We start from the raw sequence: 18,169 nt of genomic DNA, 5'->3' as shown, positions 1-18,169 counted from the left end.
TCCTTGCCAACATTTGTTATTTGCTGTCTTTTTGTTGATAGCCATTCTGACAGGTGAGAGATGATATCTCATTGTGGTTTTGATTTGCATTTCCCTGATGATTAGTGATGTTGAGCATCTTTTCATGTGCCTGTTAGCCATCTGTATGTCTTCTTTGAAAAAATGTCTATTCAGATCCACTGCCCATTTTTAACTGGGTTGTTTGTTTTTTTGATGTTGAGCTGAATGAGTTCTTTGTATATTTTGGATATTAACCCTTTATTGGATATATCGTTTGCAAATATCTTCTCCCATTCAGTAGGGGGCCTTGTTGTTTTGTTGATAGCTTCCTTCACTGTGCAAGAGCACTTTAGTTTGATGTAGTCCCATTTGTTTACTTTGCTTTTGTTTTCCTTGACTGAGGAGACATAGTCAAAAAAATATTACTAAGACTGATGTCAAAGACCATACTCCCTATGGTTTCTTCTAGCAGTTTTATGGTTCAGGTCTTACAATTAAGTCTTTGATCCATTTTGAATTTATTTTTGGGTATGGTGTGAGAGAGTAATCCAGTTTGATTCTTTTGCATGTAGCTGTTCAGTTTTCCCAACACCATTTATTGAAGAGGCTATCTTTCACTCTATGAATATATCACAATTTATCCATTTTACTCTTAAAATTTTTTATTGTGGTAAAATATACATAACATAAAATTTACCATTTTAATCATTTTAAAGTGTACAGTTCAGTGGCATTAAGCACATTTATACTGTTGTGCAACCATCACCACCATCTATCTCCAGAAATTTTCATCATCCCAAACTGAAACTTCATACCCATTAAACAATAATTCCCCATTCCCCCTTTTCCCAACCCCTGCCAACCACTGTTCTACTTTCTGCCTCTGTGAGTTTGACTACTATAGGGACTTCATATAAGTGGAATCGTATAAAATTTGTCCTTTTGTGTCTGGCTTATTTCACTGAGCATAATGTTTTCAAGGTTCATATATGTTGTAGTATGTATCAGACTTTCCTTCCTTTTAAGGCTGAATAATATTCTATTGTATAGATATACAGCATCTTGTTTATCCATTCATCTATTAATGGACACTTGGCTTGCTTCCACACTTTGGCTATTGTGAATATTGTTCATGGGAACATGGGTGTACCGATATCGACTCAAATTTCTGCTTTCTATTCTCTTGAGTATATATCCAGAAGTGGAATTGCTGGACCTTGAGATAATTCTATGTTTAATTTTTTGAGGAATCACCATACCATTTTCCACAGTGGCTGCATCATTTCACATTTATACCCCTCCATTCTACTCTTGATGGACATTTGGGGGTTGTTTCTAGTTTGGGCTACTATGAATGATACCAAAAGCATGTTTATACATGTCTGTTGGTACACTTATGTACACGTTTTCATCAAGTATATGCCAGGAATATGTATGTATGCATATGTTCACCTCTCACAGAGAATCCCAGACTTTTTCCAAAGCACCAGTACCAACTGACACTACTGCCAGCACTGTGAGAGTTCCATTTGTTTCCATTCTTGCCAACTTAGCATTGTCAGTTGTTAGAATGATAGCCATTCTGATGAGTACGTAGTGCATCTCATCGGGACTAATGATGCTGAGTATCTTTCATATGCTTATTGATTTGGGATAGCCTCTTTCATGAAGTGTCTGGTTTAAATCTTTTGCTTAAAAAAAACTGGATTGTCTGTCTTTTTCTTATTGATTTGAAAGAATTTTTTATATATTCTGGATATAAGGGTTTTTTGTTGGATATTTGCTTTGCAAATAGCTTTTCCTACTTGGTGGCTTGCCTTTTCACTTACGTACTATAGCTTAAAGAAACATACTTGTTCCTGGAACTTCCCTGGTGGTGCAGTGATTAAGAATCCGCCTGCCAATGCAGGTGACAAGGGTTCGAGCCCTGGTCTGGGAAGATCCCACATGCTGTGGAGCAACTAAGCCTGTGCACCACAACTACTGAGCCCATGTGCCACAACTACAGAAGCCCACGTGCCACAACTACTGAAGCCCATGCGCCTAGAGCCCAGGCTCCGCAACAAGAGAAGCCACCTCAATGAGAAGCTCGCACACCACAACAAAGAGTAGCCACCGCTCACCTCAGCTAGAGAAAGCCCGCATGCAGCAACAAAGACCCAACACAGCCAAAAATAAATAACTAAATAAATTTATATTTGAAAGACCATACTTCTTCCTATATATTATACAGTTTTGATCACAACTTAGAATTTTTTACACTTACATTTCTGATTGGTTATCGTGAATCTGGATAAAAGATGTTAATTTATATATATTTATTTTGTAATTAGCCTCTTTACCAAATTAATTCTGTGTTTTCTTAAATCTTAAGTTCTCTAGGAATTTAATAATGTCATCTATAAGGAAAGAAAGATATTTATCTTCTTTTTCATATTCTGTTTATTTTGCTTTTGTGCATTAGCTAAATGTTTCTAAACATTATTGAGAAGTAGTGGTCATAGTATACATTCCTATCTTGGTCCTGATTTTAATGGAAATGACTTCAGTAATTCACTGTTTAGCATATAATTTGCTGTGGTCTTTTCCATTTTTAAATAATGTCTTTCTATTTTACATTATGTGTAGATATGGTCTCAGAATGATGCAGAAAGTAAAGTGCTAATTACAATTTGTAGAAGGGTCCAGTATTGAACTAGAGCCAAATATTTGATTCCTCTGTTTCTATTAAAATAAACTTCCTTTAAGGCAGTGGCTCTCAAAAATTTTTAATAATTTCTTTTTTTTTTAACATCTTCATTGGAGTATAATTGCTCTACAATGGTGTGTTAGTTTCTGCTTTATAACAAAGTTAATCAGCCATACATATACAATTTTTAATAATTTCGACATCATATTTCAGTCTCTGTTTTTCCCATATATATTTGTGACACAATGTTTACCTTTTTATGTATGAGACAATCTGATGTTTTCTATTCTATTTTTCTTTTAAAATATATTGGTTGAGACCTACTTAATTGATTTTGTGATCCATTAATGGCTTGCAATCCATTGTTGGAAACATTCCTTCCTAAGTTAATAGGTGTCTCTTTTCTAGCCCTTGGGCTGAGAAAAGGTCATAGGGGTAATAATTCATTGAAACACAGGGAATAGTTGAGGACACATTTGTTAGTACTTCAAAATGCTATCCTTTCATGTGTTTGTTGGCAATCTGTATATCTTCTTTGGAGAAATGTCTATTTAGTTCTTCTGCCCATTTTTGGATTGGGTTGTTTGTTTTTTTGATATTGAGCTGCATGAGCTCCTTGTATATTTTGGAGATTAATCCTTTGTCAGTTTCATTGCAGCACTATTTACAATAGCCAGGACATGGAAGCAACCTAAGTGTCCATCGACAGATGAGTGGATAAAGAAGATGTGGCACATATATATAATAGAATATTACTCAACCATAAAAAGAAACAAAATTGAGTTATTTGTAGTGAGGTGGATGGACCTAGAGTCTGTCATACAGAGTGAAGTAAGTCAGAAAGAGAAAAACAAATACCGTATGCTAATACATATATATATATGGAATCTAAAAAAAGAAAAAAGGTTCTGACGAACCTAGGGGCAGGACAGGAATAAAGACGCAGATGTAGAGAATGGAGTTGAGGACACGGGGAGTGGGAAGGGTAAGCTGGCATGAAGTGAGAGAGTGGCATGGACTTATATATACTACCAAACGTAAAATAGATAACTAGTGGGAGGCAGCCGCATAGCACAGGGAGATCAGCTCAGTGCTTTGTGACCACCTAGAGGGGTGGGATAGGGAAGGTGGGAGGGAGATGCAAGAGGGAGGAGATATGGGGATATATGTATATGTATAGCTGATTCACTTTGTTATACAGTAGAAACTAACACACCATTGTAAAGCAATTATACTCCAATAAAGATGTTAAAAAGAAAAAATACTGTCTTGCTGCGCTATTTAAAAATTAGAAAAGTTCAGAGGTTTTTGAAAATGGTTATGTGAAATTATTAGGCTTAATCACACTTGATGGCTCAGTTTCTTGAGTGAGTTGGAACATTTTTACTGAACTAATGACTATTTATTTACAAATTATAATTTTTCAATGGCATTGTGAAAACATTTTTTGGATTAAGTAATAAAAAATGGTCAATAATAGCTGTATTAGTCAACTGTTGATGTGATAATACTGCATAACGAACAACTTCAGAATCTCAATGGTGTACAACAACAAACATTAATTTCCTCACCCACAGATCTGCAGGTTAGTTGGAATGGTTCAACTTTAGGCTAAGAGTTGGGTTCAAGTCTGTTCCTTGTTTTTGGACATCACAGAGAGCAGCTGCAAATCACCTGTTTTCCTCATGGAAGATGGCAGAAGTGCAAGATGGGGAAGCAAACTTATGAGAGGTCATTAAAGGCCTCTGCTCTGAAATGCCACACTGTCGTTTTGTTGACATTCCATTGGCCAAAGCAAGTCACATGGCTGAGCCCACCATCAATGGGATGGAGAGGTAAACTGTGGAGTCTGTTGACAGGATGAGGGAGAAAGAAAGAACTCTGAGCCAGTAATTCACCCTCCTACAATAGGCAACAGTTCCAGAACCATGTCTATTCTGTTCACTTATATCTGTACTCATAACAATCACTGCTCAAAATAAGAAATAAATTGGCCCTTTATTTCATTATGAGAAAATTTAATTCCTTGATATGAGAAATTGCTTTTTGAAAACAGGGTTACATCTGCATTGTACAAGCAATTGTTTTCCAGTATATTTATTGAACATTTAAAAAAGAAGTTTTAAATATTTATGCAAGGTAGCCAGGGAAATGTGTCCTTTGGATAGTTTGTATATTGCATTTTTGTAACCTCAGTGCATGCTGCATTTCTAGTAATAAATATCCAACCATGGATGAAATCAGAAAAATTTAATGACTCTCACATAGGAAAAAAGAAGGCCTCTTTCCTAATTCCCTTTATGATGAAGTTCTCACTTTAACTATACATTTCTTTCCCTGTGGGGCCACACAGTTACTTAATTAATAGAAGCTCTAAAATTGTGAAAATTAACTTCTCCTGCTTTGATTCCTGTCCTGAATGCAGTTGTAGAAAGATTTCTCAGTGTAATGAACAATGTGTAAGTCAATAAATGGAGCTGAATGATGGGAGAAGCCAGTGTAAAGTCGATTCTGTTCCCTCTTCAATGCTCTCTACCAGGGGTTGGCAGAACCATGGCCTGTGGACCAAATGTGGCCAACCATGTGTTTTTGTAAGTGAAGTCTTATTGAAACACAACCATTGGCATTCACTTAAATGTTGTCTATGACTGCTTTTGTGAGACATTGGCAGGGTTGAGTACTTGTGACAAAGACCATATGGCCCACAAAGGCTAAGATATTTGCTATCTGGTCCTGTACAGAAAAATTTGCCAACTCCTGCTCTATATAGTTATTATAGTTAAAAGAACAGTTTTTAAAATGTAAATATTACAAAATATAAATGCTTTTGATTTCTTAAAAAACAAAATGCATATTTTTTTCACATCTTTATTGGATTATAATTGCTTTACAATGTTGTGTTAGTTTCTGCTGTATAACAAACTGAATCAGCTATATGTATACATATATCCCCATATCCCCTCCTTCTTGAGCCTCCCTCCCACCTTCCCTATCCCACCGCCCTAGGTGGTCACAAAGCACCGAGCTGATCTCCCTGTGCTATGCAGCTGCTTCCCACTAGCCATCCATTTTACATTTGGTAGTGTATATATGTCAATGCTAGTCTCTCATTTCGTCCCAGCTTCCCCTTCTACATCTGCGTCTTTATTCCTGCCCTGCCACTAGGTTCATCAGTATCATTTTTTAAGATTCCGTATATAAAATGCATATTTTTCACCCTTGCATCCACTGAGGGTCTGATATTTGTAAGGAGTATCTGACAACCCATTTTTAGGGTAGATGAGTAGAAGTCAGCATGGTGAGGTCATGCTTCAGTAACAAACAACTGCATTAACACAGTACGTTTGTTTTCTACTCCTGCTGAGTACTCATCATGGGGCAGCAGGGCTCATCCAGGATCCAGACTGTTGGAGCAGCCACTATCTGGAGAGCTCCTGGTCACCTTTGCTGAGGCAAAAGGAGTGTGGTTACTTGTGCACTGGGTGTTAAAGTTTCCATCCAGAAGTGGCACACATCACTTTTCTCAGGCCAAAGTGACTCATATGGCTATATCTAATCTCCAGGGATTGGGGAAGCGCAATCCTATCATATACCCAGGAAAGAGAGAGAAATACTTGGTAGGCAGCACCAGTGACTGCTACTGTATGAAACAAACAATGGTCATTTCAGAAACTGGTTTCTTTACAGTAGGAAAGTGGCTACTAGCTTCATGGGCAGCAAAGGCCTAATGTCTCTGAGGTGGAGGTTTGCAAGGAAATGGTGGGGGTGGGGCAGGGGGGGCGAGTAACATAAATTCCTTTTTACTTCCTTTCTCTGCTCTTCTGTTCCAGGGCTTCACCTATGCTTTGGTTAGTGTAAATTTTGTCTGGAGAACATTGGATTGTTAATTTCCTTTTTTTCCAGTTTTATAGCACCTTTGTATCTTTTGGCCGTCATAACTTTTTTTAAAAAAATTAATTAATTAATTAATTTTATTTTTGGCTGCGTTGGGTCTTCATTACTGTGCGTGGGCTTTCTCTAGTTGTGGTGAGTGGGGGCTACTCCTCATTGCGGTGGCTTCTCTTGTTGCGGAGCACGGGCTCCAGGCACATGGGCTGCAGTAGTTGTGGCTCACGGGCTTCAGTAGTTGTGGCCCGCTGGCTCTAGAGCGCAGGCTCAGTAGTTGTGGCTCACGGGCTTAGTTGCTCTGCGGTATGTGGGGTCTTCCCAGACCAGGGCTTGAACCCGTGTCCCCTGCACTGGCAGGCGGATTCCTAACCACTGCGCAACCAGGGAAGCCCCATCGTAAGTATTTGATGTGCTGTTGGGACATTGAGATCTGGAGTCACTAGCTGGCCTGCACTTACCTCGAAAACTTTGCTGCTCTTTTTAAACTCTACATTGTGCCAAACAAAAACATTTTAAAGTATATGAAAAAGCAAGCCAACGAAACCCACCACCTAGTGACTAATTTTCAAACTGGTACTGGAAATGAAGCTATTTCTTTTTTAACCTCAAAGTATTGTTCAGGGACAGAGATAAAGCATGAAAATGGCCAGAAATTGAACACAAGTAAATTTGGTGTTTCAATTACTTGGAACTTCTGTTTTGAAGAAGGTACTTTGTTTTATCTTCTTTAACCTTCTAAATGGTTCCAGAGAGAACAGCCCTGTGTGGCATAATGAACACATCCAAGACAGTTTTCGAGGGAAAGAGATCCAGCCCAGTGTCTCAGTCTAGAAGAGGATGTCAAAAGGATCTGAGGTTACCTTGACCATTTTCTGTTGAGAGTCCATGGAAGGAGGCTGACGGGAACTGAAATGCCTATGTTTTGGGGGTTTGTGTGCCAGTTATAGATAACTGGGTTTTATTGAACCTGGTTTCTAGAAAGTTCCATGTGACATTTATGTTCAATTTCTCCTTTTCTTGATGATGGAATTAACATCTGAGTCCCAAGGGGATAAACCATGCCAGGTCCAGACAAGTCAGAACCCATTAGAGGAAACTAAGATTCTAACAAGATTCTAACATGAGGAATCAGGACTAAACTGGACTATGAGTCCCGGGAGGCCACAGGTTTTTTTTGTTTTTTTTTTTAAAATTAATTAATTAATTAATTTATGTCTGTGCTGGGTCTTCGTTTCTGTGCGAGGGCTTTCTCTAGTTGTGGCAAGTGGGGGCCACTCTTCATCACGGTGCGCGGGCCTCTCACTATCGCGGCCTCTCTTGTTGTGGAACACAGGCTCCAGACGCGCAGGCTCAATAGTTGTGGCTCACGGGCCCAGTTGCTCTGCGGCATGTGGGATCTTCCCAGACCAGGGCTCGAACCCGTGTCCCCCGCATTGGCAGGCAGATTCTCAACCACTGCGCCACCAGGGAAGCCCCACAGGTTTTTGATGGTTTTGTTCAAGGTGAACAGTGCCGGGCACATGGTAGGAACCCAAACATTCTGAATAAGTCTCCAAGTCCAGAGGCAAGATTGAAGTTGGAATTAAAGAGCCAGGAGATCACTGACAGGCAGGGATGAGATTTGGAGGAGAGAAGGTAGGTGAAAGACAGAGAAGTTCAGAGTATTTCCTGTGGCTGAATAGGGTGTCGGCAGCTCGCCTGAGTGTTGTGTGTCCTCGGGTCAAAGATGTGTCAGGTTGGTTTCAAAGGCCAGAGGTAAGGCAGACAAAGCAGGTTTTCAAAAAACTGAAGTGAAATGGATTTTATTTTGAGAATTTATACATTAGGAGTAAGCAGCATTGATGTAATGGGTTTTTTAATATCATACCTTCATTTTTTTAAACAAAAAAGTACATGTTTAATTCACAAATGGAGATGGCTCGGCCCTTGCAGGAGCTCAGGGAAGGAGCTTCTCCAGGAAGAGAGTAAAGAAGACGGGAAATGGAGATCCTACTCTGGCCCCATTTCTGATGGCTGATCTGCAGTTTTTACTGACATTAGCAATTATTATTGTCTCTTTGCATAATCTGCCGGTATGCATTTCTTCATTTTAACAGCTATGTCTTTAATCCCTGTGTTTACGCTGCCAGAGAATTCAGCACACTTCATTTTATCTGCAGTTAAAAACCTACAGTTTCAAAGGACTTTCATATACCAATATCTAATCCTTGAGGGAGGTATTATCCTTTTTTGGTGGTCAGCAAGGATGAGAAAGGTTACGTGACTTTGGTTCTCATGGAAAGTCATGAAGCTGTGGCTTGAACCCTAAACTTTTACAGTTCAGTATTGTTTCCACGGTGCTAACCGCCATGACACCCCCCAGTGGAGGAAGACTCCTGGGTTAGCTCCTGAAGACCACGTTGCACAGCCTGGGTGAGCCGTCCAGGGCAGGGCTCAGTTCCTGGAGTGCACAGAGGTGAGTGCCTCACCGGTAACCTCTGCTTTTCTCTTGCTGCTCTGACAGGGAGGTGGCCATTGGGAGACTGCTGTCCTGTGGCCTGAGGAACAGCTGCAAAGTTTGTCTAAAGGGAGCCACTGAGAGGAAAGTAGGGATAGTCTAGCAATAGCTATGAATATGGCTTCATGATGAATGCTTTGGTGACTGAACTGGTATGTTTAGTCTTTTTGTTTTTCTCACTCTTGAGAAAAGCTGAAGAAAAAATGTTGGAAGATGAGATCCTAAGTGTACAGGAGATGCTGAGAACTTATCTAAAAATGATCCTGGGACTTCCCTGGTGGTGCACTGGTTAAGAATCTGCCTGCCAATGCGGGGGACAGGGGTTCGAGCCCTGGTCCAGGAAAATCCCATGTGCAGTGGAGCAGCTAAGCCCGTACGCCACAGCTATTGAGCCTGTGCTCTAGAGCCTGCGAGCCACAACTACTGAGCCCAAATGCCACAACTACTGAAGCCCGTGCGCCTAGAGCCCGTGCTCTGCAACAAAGAGAAGTCACCGCAATGAGAAGCCCACGCACAGCAACGAAGACACAATGCAGCCAAAAATAAATAAATACATTTATTTAAAAAATAAATAAATAAAAATGATCCTGACCAGCGTGACCTCAGGGGTGCCCATTTAACGCAGTATATCGAGACAGTAGCTATGGGACAATCTTTCCTGGCCGGGGATACATTAAAATTTTTTAAAAAAATTTTCGTGGGTGTTTAATTTGACCTGCTTCTGGTGATTCTGAGCTGTTGAATGGTAAGGTGGAAATGCAGAAGATTCTCAGAGTACCTTCAGGGGCATAATCATCCTGAGATGTGTAAGTGCCCAGGGACCACTTCCTCCTGGGTAGATGTAATTGTATTTGGGCTCACTTTTTAAGAGGCCTCCTTCCGGTGTCTGTTTTAAAATTTATGGTGGGGGACAAAATAATTTAGTCTGTCTGATGCCCCACTGATTTGGAGGTGTACCCTTCACTGGGCAAGGCCTGGAAGGGTTCACATGTCTGCCCTTTGGAGCTGTGGGCAGAGAGGCCTATTTCTTCAGGGAAGAAGGAGGAAAAAAGGGGCTTCCTGGGGCTCCGGAAACCTGGTGGGCAGAGCCACGTGAAGTGACAGCTGCTCTGTGGCTGTTTGCCAGAGAATTCTGACCTGTTGTGGAAATCAATCATTGGAAAATGACTGTTGCCATGGATACTTACTGGTTTAATCTATCCAGTAAGCTACCTGTTTACAGGAACCACCTTTCTCTTGTCCTGTCCACGTGGTTCAGCTGGCCCTGCCCACCTGGGCATACCTGATTATCCCAGTGTCAACATCTGACTAAGCCGGACCAATGAATTTCTTCCTGGTGTTTCCTGACTCTGAACCAGAGGGAACATCTGGCCACTCTCTCTCTTAGGTTGTTGAAGCGGCCAGATGGAAAGCTCAGAAGCTGTTGGCAGCCCCCTTATCCTCTCCATGGAAAGAGCAGGCCATCAACAAGAAAGATACACATGCTGAGAGAACGGGAGACTGCACGGCTTTGCAGGGCCTGGTCCTAGTCCTCCAGAGGTCCAGACACATTCTCCCGTCCTAGACATCGATGAGATCATCTATGACCTTTCTAGTAAGTCCCTGTTTTTGCTTAGACCAGTTGGGTTGGGTTTCTGGCTGTCGTCAACCATGGGCTTTGGGGTTGTAGTGGCTTCTCATGAGAAATGAAGAGGAGAACCACAGAAGAAGGTAAGCTCCTGAGTCTAGGAGTGTGGTTCGAACTACTCCTCCATGCCTTTAATGTGGCTGTACATCCAGGAGCATGAGATGTGTTTGTTGGGTAACTTACCACAAGGGCCTCTGGTTAGCTCAGGCCTTCCAGAAACTTCCTGGCTCCATGTAGTTGAACCTGTAATTGAGGACGATTCCAAATGTGTCACCTGGCAAAAGTGATGTGGAAGCAGAGTCAAAGTGTAAAAGACAAGGGTGCAGAGTTCTGGTTTTCCCTAAAATACACCTTCCCTGCTTCTAGAACCCCGGACTTTAAGCTGGGAACCTAGTGGCCCAGCATAAAGACTTCATTTTCCAGCCTCCCTTGTTGGTTATATGAGCAGAATTGTTGTATGGAAGCTCCTAGCAATCTTCTTTAAAAGGCAGGCAACTAGCACTCTCTGTCTCCCTATTCTTTGTCCCTTCTCCACCTAGCTCTGGGGAATGTGGTTGTGAGAGCCAGTGCTTTAGCTGCCCCGGTGGACCATGAGGATGAGGCCAGGCCATGAAGATGGCAGAGTGGTGAGCTGGGTCCTTGAGGACACCATGAGCAGAGCCCCTGTACCAGCTTGTGCTGTCTACCTCTGGAGCTTTACTTGAGGGATAAATCCATTTTTACCTCATTTTAGCCATTGTTCATTTGGGATTCTATTACTTGAAATGTTACACAACCCTAACTGATGGTAGATACTGAGCAGTGGACACTCTTCTCCTATTTCCAGAATTGATGGGTGATCCATGGGAGTTATATGCAGTAGGGGAGCAATGTAAGAGTGATAGTTCTCCCCAAATATGTCTCTGGACTTTAAAGAATATGAATTCAGGACAGTGGCTGACTATGGCCATGAATTGAATAAAGCATTTTCCTCTATTATTCTCACCCATTTCCTGCTTTTAGAGGGCAATGGATGAAGTCTTTAGAGTTTGAATAGCTTTAGAAAAAACCCCTGGTGATTTTATTGACTCAGTGCCCTTCACATAGACAGCCATACTCGAAGCCTCTAGGCTTCCATTTTTAATGGCCCATTTTAAAAAGGGAAGGCCTTTGAGAAAAGAAGCTTTCCAAACTGCCTGGGCTTCCTTATAAATGAATCAACACAGGCAGGGCTCTCTCCATTAAGGCAGCATACAACCGCAATAAAATAGGGTGAAAACACTTTTAGGCTATAAGATAATATACAAATGGAAGGTATGATTATGATTAAGTTTATGATTATGATTATTATTGGGCATTCCTGTTATTAATATCTTCTGTGGATTATTGACAAAATCATTCAACTTGAAGATAGGGGGTTTGATTTTTATTTAATTTAATTAATTAATTTATTTTTTGTTATATTTTATTTTTGGCTGTTGGGTCTTTGTTGCTGTGCGCGGGCTTTCTCTAGTTGTGGTGAGTGGGGGCTACTCTTTGTTGCGGTGCGCGGGCTTCTCTTGCTGCGGAGCACGGGCTCTAGGCGCACGGGCTTCAGGAGTTGTGGCATGTGGGCTCAGGAGTTGTGGCACATGGGCCTAGCTGCTCCGTGGCATGTGGGACCTTCCCAGACCAGGGCGCGAACCCATGTCCCCTGCATTGGCAGGCAGATTCTTCCCTGCACCACCAGGGAAGTCCCAAAGTGGGTTTGGGTCCGTTCTTCAGAGAGTCCAGCTGTGTGTGACAGACTTTACAGTTTGCCAAACATGTTCCCTTCGTTGTCATTCTTTTGTTTAATCCTCTTAACGTTTTTCATTGCAAAAGAACGGAGGTTCAGAAAGCTTAAGAAATTTGCTGAAGCTCAAGCCCCATGGTTGGGATGGCTGTGATTGCACTTCGACGTGAAGTCTGGGAGTGAGGGGTAGGTGGGAAGAGGGAGGGAGGAGACCTGCAGGCTTTAGAGAGGTGGGTGGCATGGGCAGCCCGCCCTCAGACAGCGGGTACAGTCCATCCCACCGAGCCCGAATGGACCTTTTCAGCCTGAAGCCACATTTCCACCCGGTTTGCCTGGACACACCCCTCTCCTCTGAGGGCACTTTGCATCCTGACCAACCCCTGGCATTCTGGGCACATCTGCAGAGCTTGCAGGCAGAGCCTCTCCAGGCAGCTGAAGTGCAGCCGCCTCTTAGCAGATGCTGGTTAATAAAAGGCTTTGTTCTCCAGGTTCTTCTATTTTCAGCCACTGAATACAATTTATAAAGAAAAAAACCACACACACACCCCCCAGCCCTTATCAGATCTCTTATAATTATAGAATAAGGTGCCTGCCAACTCCCAGGGAGCTGGTTTCCATGGCGATGACAAGCTATTATATTCTAAAGGCCAAGCTAGAGCTCCGCCCCCTCGTCCTCCAGTGCTGTGTGTCTTGTTATTGCAGTGTTCCAAAATAAACTTGCTGCCTAATCGTAAATCCCATATAATTAGAGATGAGCTAATCGTTGCCCCACTACCTCTGTGCGGCCCACTCATCATGCCAGCAGTTTCTGGAACAGAGATGCTGACAGGCTGTTTGATGTCAGAACAGACCTTCCCCCCGCAGGAAATGGGTGCAGCATAAATCCATGTATGGCTGGATTTGGTTCTCCACCCGGAAAGGCGCTCCGAGCTCTGTGAGCTATCCCCATGCTTCAGCAGACGAGAGAGAGACCATGTAGGTAGTGGCTGGGCTGCCAGATTGGAGGCTCTCTTCAGCTCTCCATGAAGGATGGCAGAGAAAGCCCTTTGGAGGTGACAGAGAGCCCCAACTCTCATGCTTTTTGGCCACCTGCTGTGACCAGGGCAGAACACTTGACCATGTGACATTTGGCAGGAAAGAAGTTTTCCCTACTCTCCCTCCCATTTCCTGCCCTGCTCCCTAGCTCCTTCGTAGACTTGAGTTTGCTTTTAGCACAATTTATGTCTTGGGCTTGTATGTTTTGTTCTTGTTCATGAGTGATCATTGTCTAGGTTTCAGCAGGTGGGGACCCCGGCAGGCATTGTTCTCAGTGAGAACAGTGACAAACAAGAGAAGTTCTCGGGAAAGTTGACTCTCCTGGGGGCAGACAATAAAAGACCACAAAGGGAACAGGATAATTTCAGATGAGAGCTGCGAGGGAAATAAAACAGGGTTGATGTGTTAGAATGTGTTTGGGGTTTGGGGGGCTCATTTAATATCTGAGCAGAGACCTGGGGGACAAGAAGACCGATTGCAGTTCACCTGTTCATTTAGCCTAAATGCCCATCATGTCCAACCTGAGTTGCTACAGGACTTGGTGCCACTGCTTCCAGGTGATTCTTTGCTGGCTCTCTCTCCCCTGTGCCCCTCCTGAGTTGCTCTCTGCCCCCCTCCATCCAGGTGTCTGCTGGTTATCTTTAGAGCCACCGACGGGTTCTCTGGTACCTGTGTGGTCTCAGCCAGTGCTCAGCACGAGACTGGAGCATGGCAGGTGGCAATTGGTCAGGCTGGGCCTTCCCTGGCTCCCTCCCTGTGGGATCTCTTGGGGTGGGACTGGCTCCCCCTACAAAGACTGCAGGTGTCACCAGGTGGCCCCCTGCAGAGAGTTGCCCTCTCTGGGTCCAGGTATGGGCTCTCTCCCCTTGTTCCTCTAGGGTCAGGGCTTACAACAGCTTCCCACCATTGCTGGTCCAAGGAGACCTCGCCACCCTTGTGGTTTCTTACATCTGCCATCACCTGTGCAAACCGCGCAGTTGATAAACCTTGCTCTCCATCCTTGAGCAGGTTGGCCTCTGCCTTCCTGGCCCCTGATTCTGCCTCCCTGCCCCCTAGCCCTTATCCCAGCCTCCTTTCTATCATTTCTCTAATTGCTCACCCACTACCCAAGATGCTTTCCTGTTCCCCTCTGCCTGTTTTTAATCCTGCTCATTCAAGGACCAGCTCAAGTCTCACCTCCTCCAGATGCCGCCTCCGACCCGCCTTCACTTCTCCAAGAATCAGCCCCCAGGAGCTTAGCAGCTACTTCCTTGTTCCCGCCCTGTTTCCTGTCTGTGGGTTTTACTTCTCCAGCTAGACTTTCACCTTCTGCCAAGGACAGGACCATGTCAGGATGCCCTTCTTCAAGACTCACAGAATGCCAGGTGCATCTTTCTGCTTGAGGAATTCTCCCTGGGGGCTGTGTTAGTCTGCTGCTGCCTGGGCCCTGCCTCAGTGTGGTGGGTTGTCGGCTTGTGAGTGTCAGGGCAGGGAAATAGATTTAGCTATTTCATCTGGTGTCCTGCTGGGTGGGATCTCGGAGAAATAGCACTACCTGGGTGTTGCACTTCTTTTTTATTTCCTAAGACATGGTAGATAATTCCAAATACTTCATCTGTTTTCCTCCTGAAAATAGGAAACAAAAGCATGAAAGCTGTTTAGGAAAATTCATTGCAAACCCTGTCTACACAGAAAGGAGCAATTAATAGGATGAAGAACAGTGGGACTGGAAATCCCAGAATGAAAGTGTGCATGGGAACTGGGTAGTAGGGAAAATGAGGAAATGAAGATAAAGAAATGCTTCTAAGAGATCATAATACCTGGTAGCAGGATCACGTAGGGCTTGCATTCAATATATTTAGACTCTTTAGAACCCCGGGAGACGTCAATGAAATCAACAGATTTTTGTTGCTTCTTTGGACTGAGTAAAAAATGTGAGGCTGTTTTTTTAAAGTGCTACTAGAGAATAATCTTTTGAAAAAGCAATACTTAGAGGGTTGCCCAGGATTAAAGTCAGGGGAGAAAAAACAAAAGACAAAACCCCCAAATCCATTCAGATCAACAAGGAGTATAGCTTCCCAGCATGCTAATACGTGGATTAAAAAAAAAAAAAATTAATTGATGCAATTGTCTGTTAATTGACTTTTGAGAGTACCTTTGTTGCTTTATTATGATAAGGAGCTTTGCAGCATTCTGTCCTGTTCTGATACCTGCCCTGCGCTTGGGTTATCGAAAGTAAAGTGGGATTAATTTCTCTGGCCTCTGGCAGCCAAGGCAATTTGAGGTTTTGCTGGGGTGGGTCCGGTCACTACAGGTTGAGCTATAAAAGCAGGCTCCAGTGTGATTTTGCTCTAGGTGACATACAGCAAAGAGCTTGGATGATTTGTCCATCAGGATTAAAAATGGTGCTTTGGTGATATTTCCTTTTATGAAAGGCAGGCACTTCGTGTGGTGGTTCTTCCAGGCAGAAGGTCTTGTTCAGACAACATCCTTGGATTTAATTCTGGATTTCCTTCCATGGGGTGTGGGGAGGAAGGCAGGACTGATTTGAGACTTCCCTAACAGTGTAGCACATGAGAAGGGAAAAGAGAACTCTCCCACTTCAACCTAGAACAGCACACAGCTCTGGCCCTCTGAGTCCTCCGTGTGCCCACACAGATGCCTGGGTGGGCCGCCGTGTCCAGAGGACACATAAGCATCCGTCAAGAGCAGAGTGCCAGTTGGTAAAGGAATGACACAGTGGGAGTGGTGATCTGTAACAAAATGGTACTTGTATGGCAAGGATGAGGTATATCTGACGGAGGAGGTTGGAGCAGCTGCAGAAGATAAAAATGGCAGATGCCATGTGACATCTCAAATGTGACCTCTCAGCTTCATGCTCCAAGAACTGATAAGACATAATCTCTGGAATTCCCCAGATGTACTTGGAGTTGGAGGACTCTATGAGCGGCTGAGATCTATATTAGCAGATGGGATCAGGTGCCAGAGAAACATGGATGACAAGCACAGTTAGGAAAGTTAGAACGGGGAGATACTTGACCAATTGGCGATATGATAATAACGGGTTTAGATTTTGCTTGCTGATTTTGACATAACTTGGACATCCAAGTGAAGTGGTCTGTTGTGTTCCTCAGCACAGAGGGCATGATTGAATATTTGGAGTTTTAAAATTTCATATTTCCTTCAGAAGGGAGACCCTTTAAACATAAATCAGACATTTACACATTAGTATAAACAAAAGTTCTGCAAATAGGTTTTGGTAGGAAGGTAAAAATAAACAGCCATATATAAACACTACTGGAAAAGTGGTTATCACTGAGTAGAAAAATTCAGCCACAGAGGGAGCCTGAAGTAAGCAAGTCTATCTTCATGATAAAGCCCCGGGCCTGCTCTGCTGTGGGCAATTATCTCTCCATCAGGACTACCCTTAATTTTATTTCCAAGCTTATGGGAAAACAAATCTAGCCAAATGTATCTCCCTTAGACTCATATTCTATTATTATTATCATTCTACTTTTGGTTTCAATATATTATTCTTTTTTACATTATATCTTTATTTGCTTTATTGAAGTACAGTTTATATATCACAAGCTTTACTCATTTTAAGTGTACAAGACAATGATTTTTAGTAAGTTTACTAAGTTGTACAACTATCACCACAATCCAGTTTTAGAACATTTTTATTACCCCTATGAGATAACTCATGCCCATTTAATGTTAATCCCCATTCCCAGGATTATTTTTTTGTGTGTGGAAAATGGAGTTTCAAGACATGTTTCAGGTTCTTCAGAGAAGTGAGTATCAGAGATTACCCTTGAATGTTGGAGTCTGAGTCCTAATCCTACCTCTTTCACTAAGTACTGGTGAGTTTTTTTTTTTTTTAACTATTTTGAAGATCAGTTGCTCATCTGAAAAGTATGATTCATAATATCTAACTTGTAGAAGTTTTCAGATGATTAGAGATAATATATATGAATGGCCTGATATATAGTAGGTGTTCAAATTATGAAATTATCTTATCATGAATACACAGATGCTTGCAATCAATAGAAACTGATTGGGCACAGGGACTGAACTACGGGGTTCATTATTTTCTATTTTGTAATTTAATCAGTGAGACGGGGTAGGGAGGAGAAAACACAATTTATTTGTCATAGATATTGGCTGCTTTGTAAAATCAAATGCATTTTAAAAAATCTTAATTTCTTTTGATTTGCTCAAAAGTTTTCCCTCTTAAAACTACACAGAGGTTTTCCTTCCAAATGTCTTGAGTCCCCGTGACCTCACCCTAACTCAACCCTGTGTTCTACGCGTCTGTCTTGCTTTCTTCTGAAATGGATTTGAAAAAAATAAGACCCTGGCTTTAGCTCTTCAGAGCCCGTTAGTGATTTTCTCTTCTGGTATGAAATTTAAGATCCATAAGATTCAGTTGCCGTTTCCTGTGGATGTTCCGTTTTTATGTTTTCCGATTTCATATTTATTGCCATGTGAGTCAAGATCACAATAAGTTGCTCCGTTGCCCTGTGTTATCAATATAGTGCCATCCATTTATGTGGGGCTGGTTAGCTACTGGCTGGGTGCCAGTTGCTCGTTACCCGGAAAATTAAACATGGCCACCAGGGGGCACCTTTCTCCCAGAGTCTAGTCCAGGGTCCTAATTTGGAAAAGGTGAGAGAGGGCCAGGGGTGAGGCTGCTTCAGC

The 18,169-nt window shown here is 42.6% G+C and overlaps 1 pseudogene; it reads right to left on the bottom strand.

Annotated features, from left to right (window-relative positions):
- The window catches only part of LOC137770971 (serine/threonine-protein kinase 33 pseudogene), a 40,766-nt pseudogene extending 25,950 nt beyond the window's left edge, over nucleotides 1-14,816 (bottom strand).
- Between the last annotated feature and the right edge of the window lie 3,353 nt (nucleotides 14,817-18,169).

Source organism: Eschrichtius robustus, chromosome 10 (assembly GCF_028021215.1).
Source record: "Eschrichtius robustus isolate mEscRob2 chromosome 10, mEscRob2.pri, whole genome shotgun sequence".
Classification (NCBI taxonomy): Eukaryota; Metazoa; Chordata; class Mammalia; order Artiodactyla; family Eschrichtiidae; genus Eschrichtius; species Eschrichtius robustus.
The sequence above is the reverse complement of the archived record's forward strand: the minus strand, read 5'-3'. Positions and strand labels throughout refer to the sequence as shown.